This window comes from Myotis daubentonii, chromosome 1 (genome assembly GCF_963259705.1).
Source record: "Myotis daubentonii chromosome 1, mMyoDau2.1, whole genome shotgun sequence".
Classification (NCBI taxonomy): domain Eukaryota; kingdom Metazoa; phylum Chordata; class Mammalia; order Chiroptera; family Vespertilionidae; genus Myotis; species Myotis daubentonii.
Genome location: NC_081840.1, coordinates 16,899,978 through 16,920,815, shown reverse-complemented (window position 1 = coordinate 16,920,815; position 20,838 = coordinate 16,899,978). Strand labels below are relative to the sequence as shown.

General features: G+C 40.9%; 1 protein-coding gene and 1 non-coding gene across 9 annotated transcripts in view; one reads left to right on the top strand and one right to left on the bottom strand.

Annotated features, from left to right (window-relative positions):
• Nucleotides 1-16,183, bottom strand: part of CEP128 (centrosomal protein 128) — a 343,429-nt gene extending 327,246 nt beyond the window's left edge. For 6 of the 8 annotated variants that reach the window (XM_059688957.1, XM_059688982.1, XM_059688992.1 and 3 more), the window contains exons 1-2: nt 15,996-16,183; nt 13,974-14,129 (exon numbers count right to left, since the gene is read on the bottom strand). The gene's annotated coding sequence lies outside the window, so the exon portion shown is untranslated. Of the gene's footprint in view, nt 1-11,772; nt 11,845-13,973; nt 14,130-15,995 lie in introns of all 8 variants that reach the window. The other 2 variants (XM_059688963.1, XM_059688972.1) reach the window with 2 other exon arrangements.
• A 1,197-nt stretch (nt 16,184-17,380) lies between these two features.
• LOC132223861 (U6 spliceosomal RNA) lies at nt 17,381-17,487 on the top strand. The gene has a single exon (XR_009450540.1). It is a non-coding gene; the product is annotated as a U6 spliceosomal RNA (small nuclear RNA).
• Nucleotides 17,488-20,838: the final 3,351 nt, after the last annotated feature.

Sequence of the window (20,838 nt, the reverse complement as noted above, 5' to 3'; positions counted from 1 at the left end):
CTCACGTAATTCTCCCTCCTTTGTTTTTTCTGCTTTAAAAGAGCAACTCCTGCCCAGCCGGTGTGGCTCAGTGGTTGAGCATCGACCTATGAACCAGGAGGTCACAGTTCGATTCTCAGACTATTCCAAAAATTCAAGAGGAAGGCACACTTCCAAGCTCCATGAAGCCAGCATGACACTAATTCCAAAACCAGATAAAGACACCACAAAAAAAGAGAATTACAGACCAATATCCCCAATGAACATAGATGCTAAAATCCTCAACAAAATTCTAGCAAATCGGATCCAGCAGTACATTAGAAAGATCATACACCATGACCAAGTGAGATTTATTCCAGAGATGCAAGGCTGGTACAATATATGCAAATCATAAGTTTAAGGCATAAGTTTAAAGCATACAATATATGCAAATCAATAAACCTGATACATCACATAAACAAATTGAGAAACAAAAATCACATGATCATATCAATTGATACAGAAAAAGCATTTGACAAAATCCAACACCCTTTCTGGATAAAAAAAAAAAAAAAAAACTCTCAGCAAAGTGGGAATAGAGGGATGATACCTCAACATAATAAAAGCCTTATATGACAAACCTACAGCCAAATCATACTCAATGGGCAAAAACTAAAACCATTTCCCCTAAGAACAGGAACAAGACAGGCATGTCCACTTTCACCACTCCTGTTCAACATAGTGCTGGAAATGCTAGCCATAGCAATCACACAAGAAGAAGAAATAAAAGGCATCCAAATTAGAAAAGAAGAAGTAAAACTGTCATTATTTACAGATGACATGAGAATGTACATTGAAAACCCTAAAGAACTCCACCAAAAAACTACTAGACTTAATAAATGAATTCGGCAATGTAGCAGGATACAAAATTAACACCCAGAAATCTATGGCCTTCTTATATACCAACTAGAGGCCTGGTGCACAAAATTTGTGGACAGGGGCAGGGGGGTGTCCCTCAGCCCAGCATGCACCCTCTCCAATCTGGGACCCCTTGGGGGCTATCCGACTGCCGGTTTAGGCCTGATCCCACAGGGACCGCTGGCTCCTAACCGCTCGCCTGCCTGATTGCCCCTAACCGCTTCTGCCTGCCAGCCTGATCGCCCCTAACCATTCCCCTGCTGACCTGATTGACGCCTAACTGCTCCCCTGCTGGCCTGATCGCCCACAACTGCCCTCCCCTGCCGGCCCGATCACCCACAACTGCCCTCCCCTGCCAGCCCAATTGCCCACAACTGCCCTCCCCTGACCTCTAGGTGAATGAGACAAAGCTCACCAACTGAGCCACATTGGCCAAGGCTCAAAAAACATTCTTAATACTGGAATGAACTTAGAAGTTGAAGGACTATGTGAAAACACATTAATGTGTACTCACATAAAGTATGCAATCAAATTCTGCTTTGAGAAACAAATTTAAATGGTTCATGAATTATATTAACCACAATTACAATATGAAGCCCAAAGAAGAATTATTAAGACTGGTAGAAAAACATCTATGAATGCTCAAGGAAAATCTTCATCATTCTTTTTAAATATTCAAAAGGAAAAAGTTCAGTTGGATTAAAAATCCATTCTCATTATCACAAGAAGTTTCAACATGACATCTGTTGGGGGGAAAAGAGTTGCTAAATTTGAAGAACGATTGAAGAACTCTTAAAGAACAATTTTAAAAAACTGAATCACCCAAATTCTGATTAAAGGAGAGAAAAGCATTTCCGTCAACTGGAGAAAAAGCAGAAAATATTCTCTTACTACCACCTTCTAGTACAACAAAACTTCTCATTGATCAGGAAGCAATAGCATTGATCTGTCTGCTTTCCAGACATTGAGCTTTCTCCAAGACTAGAGAGGACTAGGACAGGCGACCTTGGGTGAAAGTCTCCAGAGTCTTAGAGAAAGCTCTGGGTCTGAAACCAGATGGTAGAACTCTAAAAATACTTTATTTTTCTGTTCCCAACACATCAGTATTTAAAGGCATAAATACTGTTGCTTCTGCCTTAACGAGCCTTATAAAGATGACATACCGCCACCAGAGTGAGTAATGAAACTCCTCAATTCGCTCCCACTGAGGAAAAAGTCCATCAAAAACAAATGCCCATGTGCAAACCTGAACACTGTGAGCAGGGGGAGTAAAAGTGCATTTGGCCCTGTAATGAGAGGACTGGCAGTGAGTCTGTACAAACTCAAGTCCACCTCTTCTGTTATTTGACCTAAAAAGCCATCAGATTGTCCTCATTATAATGATGCATATTTGTATGTATGAGAGCTGTAATTTATTGATTCTCAAGTCTCTTTTCCTCAGAGCCAGTTTAAAACAATTAGAATTTGCAAGCTGTTCCATAAAAGATAAGCACCCAGCATCAAGGGTGACATTTTACAAAAGCTGACTAGTGCATGTTAAGTAGGTGATTACTTCTGTGGCCTCCAAGTGCCTCAGCCATCCCTGTCCAAGGCAACCGTCCTCAAAGAACACGTTCAAGGAAATGATGTTGATATTTAAGGGGATCACAGGATGTGGGGAGTGTATTCTAAGCTTAATCATTATCAAAGTTCAAATTTTAGAAGGCATTTCTCACTGTTTCAACAGCTGCAGGTCTTGAGAGCTTTGCCTCCTACTTCAAGAGACAAAGTGAACTAGCCAGGAAAGGTTATCATGTACAAACAATTTTCAGTCATGCCTGGCTTCTTGATATCAATATTCCTCTGTAACTTAATCTCCTCAAACCCTTTTGGTAAGTTCATATAAGATCAAAATCAACAGCCAATTCCCTGTGAAGTCAATAAATAACATAAGACATAGGGGAAAAAATCAAAGAGATACATGAATCCTGGCTGGGTGACTCAGTTGGTACAGCATCATCCCCTGCAGGTTTCCGGTTCAATTCCTAGTCAGGACACATACCAAGGATGAGGGTTTGATCCCGATCAGGGATCCACTGAGAAGCAACTAATCAATGTTTCTCTCTGACATAGATGTTTCTCCCTCTCTCTCCCCCCCTTTCTGTCTCTCTAAAATCAATAAATAAACATATCCTCAGGTGATTAAAAGGAAAGAGAAAGTTGGACATATTTGTGCAATCATTTACTCAATTTTATCTGCATTAGAAATTAAAGATGAAAGTAAGTAAATTAAGTGACAGTCCTTGATGGGAGATAAAGAGCTGTAAAAGTGCTCTCTACAGGGAGCTAAGTACTACAACAAAACGCCGGAGCAGTGGGGTCAGGATCCTCCCACCCATCTGGAAGAGCATAAGTTTGACAAATAGATGAGACAAGGATAGGGGATCCAGTTAGAAAACTTCTTTTTCAGAAGAACTAGAGAAGGTACAAATAAGCAGAGCACCTTGCATTCTTCCATCAGGGAATGGATTTAAACCCATCTCCAGTACTGCAAAATGCCCCTGGGGTGGGGAGGGGTGACTGGGAAAAATCATCCCACTTTGAGACTTCTGACTTAGAGAATTAATGTTTTTAATTATTATACACACACACACACACACACACACACACACACTAGATTTGATTTTATATTGTACAAGAGGCCCGGTGCATGAAATTCGTGCACGGGAAGTGGGGGGTGAGGGGGGTTCCTCAGCTTGGCCTGTACCCTCTCCAATCCAGGACCCCTCGGGGATGTCCAACTGCCCAGTCACCCCTAACCTCTCTGCCTGCCTGCCCGATCACTCTAACTGCTCTCCCCTGCCTGCCTGATCCCCCTAACCACTCCCCCCTTTTCGCCTGATCGCCCCTAACTGCCTCTGCCTCGGCCCCGCCACAGTGGCTGTGTCCGGAAGGACGTCTAGACGGTTATCCAGAAGATGTCTGGTCTAATTAGCATATTACCCTTTTATTAGTATAGATGTTCCACTTATTCCTGTTGCTGCCCTCCCTTTCCTCCCTCTCTCTCTCTTACACACACACAAACACACACCCTCTATCCTATAGGTGGAGCAGGTCAGGCTCAGCTCCCAGATGCACTTTTTTCCCCTTGCTCCAGCTCCTGAGTCCAGGGAAAGAGTCACAGGGACCAGTGCCCACCAAGCAGGGAGCAGGGGCATTTCTGGAAAAGGACAAGCAGCATACAAAATGACTCCTTATTCAGGCACGGAGGAAAAAATTAGTTGCTGCTTAGATAATTACATATGTGCCACTTGTTAAAGATCAATGCAGTTTTAAAAGAAAGTTACTTAATAACCCCCTCCCTGTCTCACAAGCAGAATGACACAGATATTTTAGATTCATACACCCACACACACTTCTAAAATAAATGAGGCAGTTTACAAAATTAAGTAAAAAGTTTTTAAAAAGTCAAGATTAAAAATAACAACAAAAAACTCAAGAAAATTACAGAGAAATGGATGCTAGCAAACTCGAGATGGATCTATTACTTGTAGTTACACCATGGAATTGGACTTTTGTATTTGCTAACCGATTGAAAATGAAATATATACTACAATATTCTTAAAATAGCAGATACGAATAAAGTCCTCTGGGGGTACAGATAACCTCTACTGATTGTCCAAAATGCCCCAGGCTGGGCAAGAGATCAGCCTGGGCAAAGATGGAGCTAGAATCCCGAGTTTCTGACACCGCTTTGCTTAAATCAGAGGATGAAAACTGGAGGACTATAGACCAAACCCAGCTGACTAACATGTATTTGAAAATAACACTCACTATGTTATTTTAAAATACTAATTTTAAAACAACTATATTTCATATAAAAATTTTAATTTCCAGCTTTTCTTAAAAAACCCAGAGATCTGGCAACACTGGGATGAATTTTCCCATGGCAACATGGACATAAACCATGACTGCCTTGGAGTTGGGCATGTACCTTCCTGTTGGCCCAAGTTCCTACTAGCTAGCTGCTTCACCCAGTGTGTTAACCGATTGGCCCCACTTACTAGCAAAGTTTGCAACCCTATTTTGAATAAAGAACCAAGACAAAGGAAGTTTACCTTTTTAAAGGAGTTTCCCTAGTTAAAAATGACCAATTTGATTGGGAAGAATTAGTCAGGGTTAAATGCTTGAGAGTTAATGTAACAGCTTTGATATCAGCCATGCCTACTAACTCCAAAACCAGAACAAAATACCACTACAAACAAAAGGACTTGATTTTAATCCATCTACTTAGAACATTTTCCTACTATTATATATATATATATATATATATATATATATATATATATATATATATATATATATATATATCAAAAACTAAATTCAGATAAAAAATGTAGTACCTTTCATGATTTAGCTCCAATTCTTTACCCATCCCTACGTGCACTGCTCTCAGAGGTCGAGTTACCTGCCCAGGCCCCTTCCTCTGGGCTCAGCTATGTGACCTGCTTTGGTCAATGGGATTCTAGCTAACATGGCACAAGTGGAGTCATGAAAAGGCATTACACACTGGAACTTGCCTCCCTGCACCTCTCCCATCTCCAAGAAGACATGCCCAGGATATCCTGTTGGAAGGTGTGGGAATACATAGTTGCACCAGAGGCTTCCGGCTTAGGTCAGCAGACCAGGTGACCAGCCAGCTGAACCCAGATAAATAAGTGAGTCCAGTCATAATAAGCAGATAGCTTAGCTGACTAACTGTACAAGCAATAAAGTTATTGTTGTACTAGAAACCTGGTGCATGAATTTGTGCACAGGTGGGGTCCCTAGGCCTGGCCAGCGATTAGGGCTGGGCCGACAACTGGGGGGAGGGACAAAGAGAGGGACTGCAGGCCAATTGGGGCCTGCCAGCTGGGAGGAGGGATGGGGCATGGGAGGTTGGCCTCCAGCCCCTACAAGGGAACCGGCCCTCAGCCCCCTGGGAAAGGGGTCACATCCACCACCACCCACCCTGGTTCCCCATCCCATCCCCAGGCCAAAGGTCCCAGCAGGGTCGGGGGAGGAGGCGACGGTCACGGAAGGAATGGACGCCGGACGCTGAAGCTGCCGGCCAGCCGCAGGAGGTTGGCTGTGGGAGCGCACTGACCACCAGGGGGCAGCTCCTGCATTAAGCCTCTGCCTCCTGGTGATCAGCACATGTCAGTCATAGCAACTGGTCAACTGGTCGTTCCAGTCATTCAGTCATCGGTCGCTTAGGCTTTTATATATACAGATGCCTTGTATGTTTTATTTGTTATGCAGCAAAAGCTAAGTGGTATATATATTGTGAACACTGAGAAAGAAGATACCTACCAAGAAGGTCTCCTGGTTGCTAACTGGGCTCAAATTTTAAAAACAGAGACTAGCAGCCATTTCTACACAAACTGCACTTCACACAGAAGCCTGCCTGCACTGTTTTTCTGTCTGCTGAGCCAGTCCTTATAAAGGAACTCCTGGAATCCTATTTCAACCAATGGGACTGAGGCTTCCCCCATCCAAACAGAGCTTACAGCTTTATCCCCATCAACATCTTCACTGACCAATCAGAGCAACTCTTTTCTGACCAATCAGGAAAGTGCCTTTTGGACAAATCCAACTGCAAGGATCTGGAGTCCTTGTTTGCATGAGGACAGACCAATCAAGGTCGCAGGCAAGGGCTTCTGTCTATATAAGCCAGCTCCCCTCTGGCTCTGAGAGTGCACCTTTCCTTTCCACCAAAGACTGATCCCTGGCTGAGATAAAACACCAAAGATATCTCTGTCTCACTGGAGCAGAGCTGAACAGACCGACATGGGCCAGAGAAGACAGGCACCAAACACAGAATGGAGAAGAGCAGACCAGCACACAGCTGAACAGACCAGCAAGGAACAGAGATCTCTAGCAGAGAGGGGCCTGGCCCCAGGTCCACCTCATCGGCTTGCTGTTTTCACGGCTATGCTTTATCACAATTGAGCTGTTTTGCACTGAATAAAGTTTCCTTCTTCACCACACCCCAAATTGGGGATTCCTGTTGGCGTTGAATTGGCACCAATGATCATCTGTTGACAATATGTAGTTTACTAATAAATCATTTTATTTGGTTCAGAAAAAATTTAATTTCCTGAAGTTTCCTCTAAAGACTACTCTCCTTGAGAAAACAAGTTGTTTTCAGACTGTCTTCTGGTGGTGAGGAGGGAGTGGGGAGGGAAAATTCAAATTAGGATGCACAAAATAAGCATAAGCAATTGATATGACAAGTGACAGACTAGCAATTATTGAGAGAGAAAAACTAGGCAATCATAAATAGCAATTGGGGCTATTTAATCTACTCCCCATAACATTAAGATTTTCATAAGAAACAAGCTGTTTCTTAAATATATTATAAAGCATAATACTTGGTTTTTTTTCCTCCTATTTTTTAAAGTAGAAACAGAAACTCCTCTTGACTTTCCTAGTGAAAAAACACCACTAAAAATTTTAAGAAAGGGAAATATTTCTGACTGCTATTTATACCTCAAATTTCTATGTTGCTTTATAGCTTATAAAGCATTTTCTTTAGCACTTTCTCTTTTGACTTCCATTCAATCCTACAAAGTGGGTATAATTGCAACTCTTTATTTTACTGCTAAGAAAAACAAAGCTTTGAATAAAATACTTGCCCACCATTGCTTTGATAAAAAGTTACAGTAACAGAACTAGAACCCATATCTTGTGTCTCTAAGCCAGTGCTTTTCCACTACATTTCTAGGAGCAGAACTGTGTAAATTCTAAATACATTGCCCAATCACTGAAATATTTTCTTTTTCCATCCCTATCATATTTCTTATCACCCTCACTCCCCCAAGAAATGCATTTAAGGCCAGAGTATGTCACCCATATGTGCTTATCTACTTAGAACTAGAGATTTCTATAATGAATACAAGATAATATGTAAATATGCTATAAATCCAACTTTCTACAACTATTTTAAGATGTCTTTTAAATAACCCTTTCTCTTGTTAAGAATATTTACCTCTTCAGGCAGAAAAGCATTCTTTTTTTTTTTTTTTTTCAGAAACATCATAAAACCTTAAATTTTATTTTTTAAATTGTATTTTCTTTTTGGTGTACACGTATTTTCTATTTCTCTTTTTCCTCCACTCTTCTCAATTCCCATATTTCTTCCTTCCCCCACACTTACTTTATATATTTAGATCTTTCCTTTTAACTCTTCTATAATAAAGGACTGAAATACATTTCAAGAGTTCTGTATTTCTTTTTTATCATTATTAAATTTATTGGGGTGGCATTGGTTAATAAGATTATATAGGTTTCAAGGGTACATTTCTATGATACATGATCTATATATTGCATTGTGTGCCCACCATCCAAAGTCAAACCATCTTCTGTGACCATATATTTGGTCCCATTTATCCTTTACTAATCCTCCACCCCTTCTCCTCTGGAAACCACCATACAGTTGTCTGTGTCTATGAGTTTCAGTTTTATATCCCATATATGAATGAAATCATATGGTTCTTAGGTTTTCTGGCTGACTTTATTTTGCTTAACATAATATCCTCAATTTTATTTCTTGTTCTTAATTTTCAAAGTGGATAAACAGAATAATTGGCATATTCTTTTCAAAATATATAGACTTCTAAATTTTAAGAAAAAAAGCTAATTGGAGTTCTTAACTTTGACCTCCCCCTGAACTGTTTCCTGGAATGTTTTTAAATGTACATAAAAAATTTTTAAAGATACTGGATTAGATAGAAATCCAATTATAATGAAATTGAATTATTGGGAGTAAATGGATGAGGACTGAAGTTAAGAACCTCAATTTCAAAAACCTTCAAGAAACTCAAGTTGAATAATGCTGAATAACTAATGTTTTAATATCAGATTGTTGTTTGACAATAACCCTACAAGGTCAGTACACTGTCATGATATATACCTAAGAGGCTTAAAGGCACTAAGAAAGGTACTCAAGGCTACACAGCTACTGAGTAGCAGAGCTGAGGAGCTGAGTCTTGAACCTTTCTCCAAGGTCCAGATTTCTGACCATCTAACCGTGCTCACTGCCATGTGCACTACTCATAAATTTAAGACTTTTTCTCAACTCATTTCTAGCCACCAAAATGGTTTCTCTGACTTTTGAGTCTTTTCCTATACATTCCAACTCCACTGGCCACCTGATTGAATCTAGGTTCTTGAATCAGGAATTCAAGGCCCTCAGCAAGCCACCTGTCTTAATAAAAGAACCACAGAAAACTTAAGGCCTACATTCAGCTATTACAACAACTATTCTTCCCCCACTGCCACCCCTCATTAATGTCATTAGTTCTGGGTGGAATGCCTTCTGCTATCTAGTATTGCCACCTATTTAAACACTCACTTGTCCAGCCATAGCTCAAATAACACCATCTCAATGAAGCTGTCCACCTCTAGCCAGAAGTGATCTTTCCTTCCTCTGCATTTGTATAGCTCTATAATTATAGCAAGACAGTTATGAAATGTCAAAATATCTGCATGAAATACAATTATTTGTGCCACCGAATTTTTTTTAATTTTTCTTTATGCTCACCTAAGGATATGTTTTATTGGTCTGAGAGAGAGGAAGGGAGAGAGAGAGAAACACCAATGTGAGAGAGAAACATCGATCAGTTGCCCCCACAGGCGTCCAGACCAGGGATCAAGCCACAACCTAGGTATGGGCCCTGACGGGGAATCAAACCCAAAACTTTTCTGGTGTAAGGGATGATGCTGCAATCAACTGAGCCATCTGGCCAGGGCTGTCACAGAATATGTCATGTTCATTTTGTCATCAAACCTATGCTGGATTCACCACTTGGAACATTCTTTTCACTTCGTTTTCCCTTTGCTAACTTCTACTTTTCTTTCAAGTCTCAGCTCAAAGGAAACTTCCCCTAGAAAGTCTTCTTTCACTCCCCCCACTCCTACCCCACCAAGTATCCATAGTGGATACCAACTCAACACGGCCCAGAGATTGCTAAACTGGCTATTTACTTGTCTCTCTCCCCACTAGACTGGAAATCTTACCAGAGACTATTTATTTAATCCATGGTTGTATTTCAACACCTAGCATATTTCCTGGCATGTAGTTGGAACACTTTTAAATGAATTTACAATTACATTTTCTTATTATCCTGTCTGATTAATCCAGAGATGAATTTCAAAGTACAGGACCTTGCAATTAGTAAATACTAATTAAATAATTGTTGGGTAAAATGATTCTTGTAGAAATGGCCTAAATTAATTATCTTACATCTTCAAACAATATGGATTAAACTGCAAAACAGTAAAAATATGAACACTTGATAATATGTCCTTTATAGAGAAAACAAAGATAAACACTTCAAATCCATTTGAATAAATGCGTTAAAACAACTGAATCACACTTAAGCTTGTTTGAATTATTGCAAATCATTTAAATTCATTATTATCATCTACAGCTATCTGCACTCCTCAGTTATTATTTGTCTGTACTATAAAGCACTACACTCCAAATTACTTAGGTTCTTTATCATCTAGGTCCATTCTCAGTACGCTTTCAACGTACCAATTGCTGCTCATAAGCAAACCCATTTCTTGCCAATTTAAAGCCTCAGTCTCTCACCATGGAGCCTTTTCCTTTTTTCTACAATCTATAAAATTACTTATCTTCCCTAGAGGGTATTATGGTAAGTGAAATAGTCAGCCAGAGAAAGACAAATACCATATGATTTCACTTATACATGGAATCTAAAGAACAATACAAACAAGCAAACAAAGCAGAAACAGACTCTTAGACACAGAGAACAGACTAATGGTTGCCAGAGGAGAGGGGGCTGGGAGACTGGGTGAAAAAGGTGAAGGGATTAAAAAGTACAGATTGCTAGTTACACAAACAGTTAAGGGAATATAAAGTACAGCATAGGAAATATAGTCCAAAATATTGTAATAACTATGATTGGTGACAGGTGAGTACTGGAAATATCAGGGGGAACATTGTACAGTATATGATTGTCTAGTCCAGCCGTGGGCAAACTACGGCCCGCGGGCCAGATCCGGCCCATTTGAAATGAATAAAACTAAAAAAAAAAAGACCATACCCTTTTATGTAATGATGTTTACTTTGAATTTATATTAGTTCACACAAACACTCCATCCATGCTTTTGTTCCGGCCCTCCGGTCCAGTTTAAGAACCCATTGTGGCCCTCGAGTCAAAAAGTTTGCCCACCCCTGGTCTAGTCACTATGCTATACACCTGAAACTCATACAAAATAATACTCAATGTAAGCTGTACTTAAAAATAAACAAATAGTTTTTTAAAACTGCTTATCTCTTCTTTCTTTAAAATAACAATCATCGTTCACTTCTTCCACAATGTCTCTCTTCTTCACTTATCCACTCATCCTGAGCACCTGTGTCATGGCAAACCCTGTGCACATTGTAGATTCTAAGTTCTTCAGCTAAATGGATACATATGAACACATATATGTCCATCTCCCAAACACCCACACACCAGCATTGTACTGATCAATGTTAAGGGTTACGTGAATTTCAGGGATGAGTGAATATCTGATAAGGACCCTGTAGCCTGTTAGGAGCATTTACAATTATTGATAAAAAGATACTAGAAGCAAGGTTAGAGGGAAAGAAGGACAAACGGAAAAATATTCGCATTATATCAAAACCAAAGGATTCATCATCTCTCTAAAAAAATGATTTTAAAAGAACAAACCAGTACTAAAAGATGCAAAGGGTATATAAACAGGCAATTCACAGAATACAAATGGCCCTAACAAGTATAGAACGTTCTTTATATTCCTAATAAAAAAAAATTGAAAATTAAAATAATAATATGATATGCTTGTTTATCTGTTTTGTACAAATTTAAAAAAAATAGCTCTCACCTCCAGGATTGACAAGGGCACACCTTGCTGTAAGAATATTAACTGAAATAGATAGCTTTTCTGGAGAACAATCTGGCAAGACAAGTAAAAAATAAATAATATGCATATGTTTTGACCCAGATAGTCTACTTCTATGTACAGGGTAGGGCAAAAGTAGGTTTATAGTTGTAAGTATGCACAACAGAGTTTATTCTTATATTATTATTTATTAATTATTGTATTATTTTCCATACGAGCAACTATAAACCTACTTTTGCCCCACCCTGTATATTATCCTAGGAAAACAAAAGATGTTTAAGATGTATGTATACATTTCATGTGTATATGTAGAAAGAGTTTAATTGCAGAATTAAAATAGTAAAAAAGAAAATAGGAAAGAATTACAAATCTACTGATAAGGGATACATTAAATATAGTCATTTGGAATATTATGTAGAAGTTAAAAGAGACATTATAGAATTTTATGTACTGACATGTAATACTACATTATTGCAACAATTAAATACACACTACAGAATAACATGAATATATTGAAACATTTCATATTAGAATCAGCTCAGTGATACTACATGGATACCACTGAATCTACTCTAGATTATTTTTATATTATTCCCAAATATGTCAAGATTACATCTGAGAATTTGTGATTATATGACCTTATCTGGCTCTTCCAGCTCTAAAATTCTTTAATTCTAAGAACTTCGTGCAGCATAGATCTTGGACAGTGTTTTCACAAGGCCCTAAAGGGTCTCCTATATAGGTTTAAGTGTCCCTTATCAAAATGCAAGAGGAAAATGCTGAAAAGTGTCCAGAGTTTTACCTCTACATCTGAAAACTTGAGTTCTTAATACTACATCCATCATTATCAATGACAATTCATGCTGAATATGTTCATTTTACAGTAATCACGAATTATAACTCTTTTACCTCAATAATAATGTAAGAACCATTATATCTTGAAAAAACTAAGATAATAGAACCCTTTGAATATTTAAAGAGATTAAATAGCCCATCTCCCTTCCTCTCTGAAATCTATAATAAAAATATATTTTTCTGAATAAATAAATAAAAGATAAATAACAGTAAATTTTGTTTATATGGTACTCAATCTAAAAATGCTGACTGTCAATCAAATCCCACTGAGGGCAATCTTAGACAGCAATGGCACCTCTTCATACTGGGCAGGACTGAGATTTGTAGAAAGAACACCTGGGAATGAAAACCACCCTTTGGGCTCCAGAATCCCCAGCAAATCACATGTACCATCTGAGCTTCAACTGTCTCATTTGTAAAACAAAGAATCCTATATAATAAAAGCGTAATATGAAAATCGGCCAAACGTCTGAACAGCGGAACGACCATCCGGGACCATGCTATGACACCCACTGGCGCCAGGCCAGCCAAGGTAGGTGCGATGCGATTGGTCGGAGGCCCGGCCATCGCCCCATGATCGCCCCGTGGAAGAAGACCCAGGCCACCGGCCTGCGGGGCGATCAATAGGGGGCTCCACATCACCCCAAAGAGGGAGGCCAAGGCCACCGACTGGTGGGCTGTGGCGGGTGGACGGGGCCTCCCTCTGCGAAGGAAGCCCAGGTCCTGGTGCCGGCAGCCAAGGGAAGAAAGGCCTACTCTTGTACAAATTTCATGTATCGGAACTCTAGTAGCATAATGATGTCCAGCCAGCATGGCTCAGCGATTAAGCCTCTACTATGAACCAAGAGGTCACGGTTCGATTCCCGGTTAGGGCACATGACCAGGTTGTGGGCTCAATCCCCAGTGGGGGGTGTGCAGGAGGCAACTAATCCATGATTCTCTCTCATCATTGATGTTTCTATCTCTCTCCCTCTCCCTTCCTCTCTAAAATCAATAAGAATATTTTTTAAAAGAATAGTGTAATAAAAATATTATATATATATGTCACATACATATATGTCACATAGAAGGTTTCTATTATTGTGCCTGGGACAAAATAGGTTCTCAAATGCTTGTCCAATGGAAACAATTGCATCATTTTTGTTTTTGTTAAGGTATCTAGTCTGTTCCCTTGAATTTTTATAACTCTCACGCACAACCATTCTATTTAAAGTTTACGCTGTTAGAAAGGGACTTCTTGCCTCTCAAAAGCTTATTTGTTGACATACTCTTTTCCACTATAAATATGCAAAAATGTGTTTAGAAACACAGGGAGAAAGCATACTTACAAAGCACACCCCCAAATCACCGTGTTGCTCTCCACTGAGCTCAGTGCTCTTCTTAGGCACATATGTCTGCCTCCTATCATTTCTTCATGAGGTTCAGGGCAAAAGGCCTAGTCAAGTAGATAATCTTTGGTTGCCCCTATATTTTCCCCAAACCACCTACAGATAAATAAAACAAGGATTAAAACACACCTACAACTTTAAAATTTTTATATAAAAGATGAAAATAAGCTCACCCTCACTATATACAGTTCATGGCATATCAGAGAACAGAGAAAATGTTCCTTGGGTCATCCAGAAGCCCCACCGAACTCAAAGGAACTCTCCACATCCAAGTGCCCAGCCAACATACTCCTCACTTGTTACTTCTGCCCATGCCTGGTCATCCCTAGGGCTGGCCAGATCATGCAATTGTAGCCCAAGTCCACCTAAAAGGACTCTCTCTTTCAGCATGTCTATCAGAGGGTAAACTAAGTCAAATAATTAATTTAACATGATGCTTCTGAATTTAATGACCCAGTTGAATTTCTAAGCCAGTTAACGAACTATATATGCTAGTACGCCTAAACGATATATTTCATAAGCTACCCAGTACCACCCACATTTAGTACGGCAATTAAATAAGTAATCATAAAATGTCTTTGGTTATAAGAAAGTCTGTGGACAGAAATATTTTCAATTCTTTGTGACTGCTTTTAAAGCAGTCTGTAGGAATCCACAGGAAGTATCCAGAGAACTAGTAGTTGTCACATAAGAAGACCTGGGACTACATCTATAAGCCACTTCAAGAAAAAGTAAAAAACTATTCTGGAAAAGTTAATCAAAATAAACTGTGGAGAGCTCCAAACAACACAGGTCTTGCAATGGCAGAGCGGACACGCTGCGAGCACTCGGGTTTTATGCATACTTCACTCTTCTAACAAAGCATAGCCTTCACCCCATGGGCTGGGTCCTGTAACCCACATCCCAATTTCTCGGTGCCAATATGAAGCTGCCAAAGTTTTCACCTTGAATCTACACTGTGCAATACAGTAGTCACTCCATACGTGGCTACTGAGCTCTTGAAATCTCCCCAGTTTGAGTTCACAGGTGCTGTAAATATACAATGCAAGATTTTGGACACTTAGAAACATTAAAAACACATATACATTTAAGGCTGTAAAATGCCTCAATAAGTTTCCATATTGACTACATGTTGAAATGAAAACATTTTGTATATAAATAAATTGTGCTAAATAAACTATTAAAATTAACATCACCAGTTTCCTTTTTACTGGTACAAAGTGGATACTGGAAAATTTAAACGTGTGTGTGTGTGTGTGTGTGTGTGTGTGTGTGTGTGTGTGTGTGTGTGTCACATAATATTTCTACTTGACGGCACTGTTCTGCATAATTAGTAAATATAAATAACAAATACTGAGCACTTCCAATGTGCCAGGCCCTGTTGCTAGATACTTTGCTTCATACTTGGAACAACGTTACAGTGCGGTCCTACGAGGAGCCTGCGGAAGCCACTGAGCCCCATCAAACCGATCACAGTTGCAGCTGGAATTCAATGTCAGATGTTCCTACGAAATAACTCATATCACGGGCAGCTAACGTTGGGGCAACTCCCATGGTGGCACAGGAGAGGCCGATACAGCGATACAGCATCTGTGACTAGAGAACAGGTACAAAACGGCCAGCACTATCCCAGCTCTATCCCAGGCCAGGCGAGTCACCTCCAAAATGAGTCCGATCTCCTTGACAGCTCAGGACGTGCCGCTCGCAAAAGGAGGACCAGGAAGTTCAAATTCCCTGAATAGCTTGGCACAGACCAGGCTGTGGATGCCCATGCGGAGGGGGTCGCAGGCCGGGCACCCTGTCTCTCCCCACCCTGGCGCTCACGCTACCAAGCCGCGGCCCCACCCCACATCTCCGCGCGGCCAGTGTCCCCACCCCTGGGACAAGGAGAAGTGGGACTTAAAACGTCTACAGGACAGGGAAGTGGCAAAGAAAGGGCCAGGGGCGGAGGCGGGCAAGTACCTGAGATTGAGAGCCCAGGTCCTTAATGCCGGATCATCGCCGAGGCCCCACCCGGCTCCCACGGCCACCTGTGACCGAGAAGGTGCAACTGACCCGACGCGGCGGCGCAACCGACTGAGCTGTGCCCAGACTGGCAGCTATGGCAACTTGAACTAGCCGCCCAGCCGCGGCAAGAGTACAGGACCCTACTGGTGCCGCTTGGCCCTCTGGGAGTTGTAGTCCGCATCGTCCTCTAAAGCAATGAGTTAACTAAGGGACTCGGCCCCTAAAAGAAACTGCAAGTCCCAGGATGCCAAACGATTGTCTTCGGGTGACTTACCCGGAAGAAGCAGGATTCGTTGGCACCTGAGGCCCTAGGACGCGCCCTCTTTCCCTGTTTTGTTTTTTTAAAGGGCCAGAAGCGTATATTGAAGACAAACACCAGCTAGAGAGAGAGCTGCCTTGGCCCAGACTGTAATTTAATCAGAAAAGTCTAAGATATTTCCTTTACTTAAAAAAAAAAATCAAAGTAGTTGCAATACTAACATAGACTATATTTTTGCTATTCCTTGGGGAACAGGCAGGTGTAATTTCCAGCAGAGAAATGTTAAAATCTCCTTAGTGTAATAATACCAGTGCCCAATGTCTTGTGGTTCACAAATTCTTAGATCCGGGAGGAAACAGAAGATTATCTAGTCACACCTCTTAGGCCTGGAAAAAGTAAGCTCACTGATGACAAATTAAAAGTGGAATTTGAGAATGTCACTTCAAAACTGCTGCCAGCGAGTCATCTCTCTGCTTATTGTGGAACCTGAAAGAGACATAGTCCACTCAGAGAAGTCGGTTTCAATTGCGAAAAAGTAACTTTAAAAACTTCAACAAGGAACTGAGCTTTGGAAAAGCTAAGAAGAAGTGAAAATCCAAATTCGTCACGAAGATGGTCATTTCCTTCTGCTGTTGATGCTTTCTTTCCTCCTCAAGGCTAAAGTCAAGTTTTACTTTATCTGTGAAGCTTTCCTACACAGATAAAGCAAGATCACTTAAACGACATGGATTCCCTATTCTAATCATTGTGTGCTGTAATTATCCATTCCCTGTTGGTACTTACATTAGATTCTAAGCCTTTCAAACACAGCGACCTAACCTGTTAAAATTTCCATCCTCCCTTCTCTCTCTCTCTCTCTCTCTCTCTCCCCCCCCCACACACACACATTAATAATTATGATCTATTATATCATATTTGATATATCAGAAGCATTAAAATATTTTTCCTGGCTGGCCAATACTGTGAGGTAGATGTTATTTTATAACCGGTTTGAACATAAGATGATTATTCTAAGGACATACCTATGTATTTGCATCTGTCTTCACATTGCTTGCTCACAGCTGTATTCAAGAATACATTCATGCTCGCTTTGGCAGCACATATACTACAATTGGAATGATACAGAGAAGATTAGCATGGCCCCTGCTCGAGGATGACATGCAAATGCATGAAGCGTTCCATATTAAGAAAGAAAAGAAAAAAAGAAAAGAAAAGAAAAGAAAAGAAAAGAGAAAAGAAAAGAATACACTCCACCGGACACAAATGTTAACATAAATAGGAACAGTCATTAAATTGCCCCATGCGCATGCAGAAGCATTAGCGTACCTTTATTTGTTTACATTTTAATTTTTCAAAAACAATTGTACTCATTCATTTAATTTAGCAAATGTATGCTGAATCTTTCTAGGATCCAGACATTATATTAGACACTTGAAATGTAATGAAAATGAGAATAATAACAACCTAGTTTCTGCCCTCATGTTGCTCAGAGTCAAGAAAATATGAAGAAGAGCAGTGCCCAAGAGAAAAGGGATTCCTGAGTGGGAATGTGATAAGCAACAGAGAAAAGAGTCCCAGAATGGAGAGTTGGAGATTTCGGGGCCCGGGGTGTGCGATGCAGACCTGCAGGTGTTGGAGGAAAGCCCATGCCCATAGACTGCTCAGCTTCTACTCAAGCAAGTACTATTCATAGTCTGGACCTTGCTGTCCACCCATTGGCGTGAAGAGAAGACAGCCTGCATTTTGCCCAGTGGTTGTCCAGCACAAGTAGTAACCATCTGTTCCATTCCACATTGTTCCATCTAGCCACTAGATGGCCGAGCCTCCTTGTAATATCACCAGACAATTATAAAGGATAAGAAGGAAGACAGAGCACCGAAGTGGGATACTATGGGTAAGGTTAAAGAGAAATCTCCAACATCCTAATTGGAACTACCCAAAATTCTCTCTGAACCAAAGCACAAAATGATCATAAATGGTTGTTAACTCCTCCTGCATCAACTTTTCAAGCTAACTGAAAATCTAGGAAAGTTAAAATAGAAGACAAGATGTTGCAAAGATGGTATTGCCAACTACTCCAGGAATCATCTTCAGCTATTCATGTGTGCCATTGATCCCATAACATTCTTTTCAGCCACACACTTATTAATTATAGGTATATGTCACTGTCAAGAGCATCACAAATGTAAAACACAGCAATTTGTTTGCATTTAAGTCAAAATGAATAACTATTAATGCACAAATCCAAAATCATAAAATATTTTTATTATAGCTAACTCAGATAGCGTGTGCTCCACTTTAATACTTTAATAGGTACCTTTGGGGGGGGGGAATAAAACACTAAAGTAATGCCATGCTAAATACTACTTTCTGATATCTGGACCATGCTAACAATTCTTCTACAAGAAGGAAAATGTAATGTTCTTAAGCCATTCTCATTCATCTGTTATATTTAAAAGCATTTTTGTGTTTAATGGATCAGAATGCAAACACTTTTCTCTTACTTAAACTGATTGATCTTCTCATCCCATGCTTTTATTTGCCCCAGTTTCAAAGTTAGGCTAAGGAAAGAAAAGTGTCTTACTGATTATCATAGCAATTTGTTGAGAAGGTTATTAAAATATTAGAGGCCCAGTGCATGAATCTGTGTACAGGTGGGGTCCAGCCAGCCCAGCCCCAATAGGGGCAGATTGGGGCCAGGCCTGTAGGGAGGAGGAGATGGCAGGAGGTTGGCCAGCCAGTCTGCCCCAATCAGGCAGATCAGGGTCGGGCCAGCTGGGGACAGGGACCGTGGATGATTGGCCGGCAGGCCCTGCCCCGATTGGGGGGGGTGGGGGCCAATCAGGGGTCATTGGCCAGGGGAGGGGCCATGGGAGTTTGGCCGGCAAGCCCCACCCCCGATTGGTGTGTGGGACGTGATGGGGATAGAGCTGGCTGGGGGGAGGGGCCTCAGGCCAATTGGGGTGATGGGGACCCATTGGGGGTGAGGCCAGCCAGGTGGAGGGGCTTCATGCAGTTGGCTGGCCGGCCCTGCCCCTGATCGGGGTGGAGGGCCATCTGGGGTGGGGCTGGGTGGGAGGAGGGGCTGCAGGAAGTTGGCTGGCCCACCCTGCCCCCTATTGGGGTAGAGGGGCCAATGAGGGGTGGGATTGGCCAGGGGGAGGGGCTGCAGGAGATTGGTCAGCTGGCCCCACCCCCAGATCAGCCGGTTCTCTGGCCACAGTGGGCGTCATAGCAGCCGGTCGTTCTGGTAGTTACAGTGTCTCAGGTCACTGGCTTTTTATATATATAGATGGTTACCCTGAAGATTTGGTCCACCTTCCTGAAATGAAACAGGTAAGCATGGAAGATTTTACCTACATTATGACCACCACTGTGCCAATTTCATGTTGCCTAAGTCTTGATTAAAATGTTACAGATTTTTGGCATACCAGTTATGTCCCCAGCAAAGATGGAATAGCATAGAAGCAGAGAGCAGACTTTCCCTGCACCCAGAATTTTTAAAAAGTAAAAAGAAACCACTAGCCAGCATGGTTGAGCCAGTTGACCTATGAACCAGGAAGTCAAGGTTCAATTCCAATCAGGGCACATGCCTGGGTTTTGGGCTTGATCCCTAATGGGGAGCATGCAGGAGACAGCCGATCAATGATTCTCTCATTGATGTTTCTATCTCTCTCCCTCTCCCTTCCTCTCTGAAATCAATAAAAAAAATATTTTTAAAAAAGAAAAAGGAAACATACAAAACATATGAAACAATGCTTTTTCAGACAACAGACATTATATAAAGGCCAGTGATTTCCTAACAGACAGGAAAGAAACAACATGAGCCTTGTGATCCCCACAACTTCCTACCTTGAGAGAATTTCCAGGCCATGGCTCAAGGAGAAGGAACCCAGGCAGAGCTCCATGGATGCTTTGAATTGACAAGACAGAGATGAGAGTGTGTGAAAACCAATGTAGATGGACAACGTAACAAAGAGAAGAGAGCTACATACAGAGAAAACTCTAAAGAACTAGGGAACGTCTCCTTGGAATATTCAGATGAATACGTGAAGAAACTGAGGCTGGAGAAGGAAGCATCTACCAAGACTGGGGAGGAGAAAGTACCTGTCACTCACACAGGGCCAGGAATAATGATTATTTCCACCAGCCGGATGGAGACACCTCTTAATTCATGTAGTATTATATAGAGTGCTCATAAGAGTCTTGCCTCAGGAGGGAGGAGTAATTGGTGCTAAATTAAATGCTGTTCCCATCCCACCTCACAAGCCTTGAAAGCAAGACCCAAAAATATCAAACTATTTCCAAGTAATTTTCCCAGATCTGATAACAAATCTCAAAAATATTTCTATGAAAACAAATAATCCAGTACCCAAAGAGGTGAAATTTACAATGTCTACAATCCAAATAAAGATTACCAGTCATGCAAAGAAGAAGAAAAATGCAACTCATTTTAAGGAGAAAAATCAACCAATTGAAACTTACCCAGAACTGATAAAGATATTAGAGTTATCAAACAGGGACATTGTTAGGGGTAGA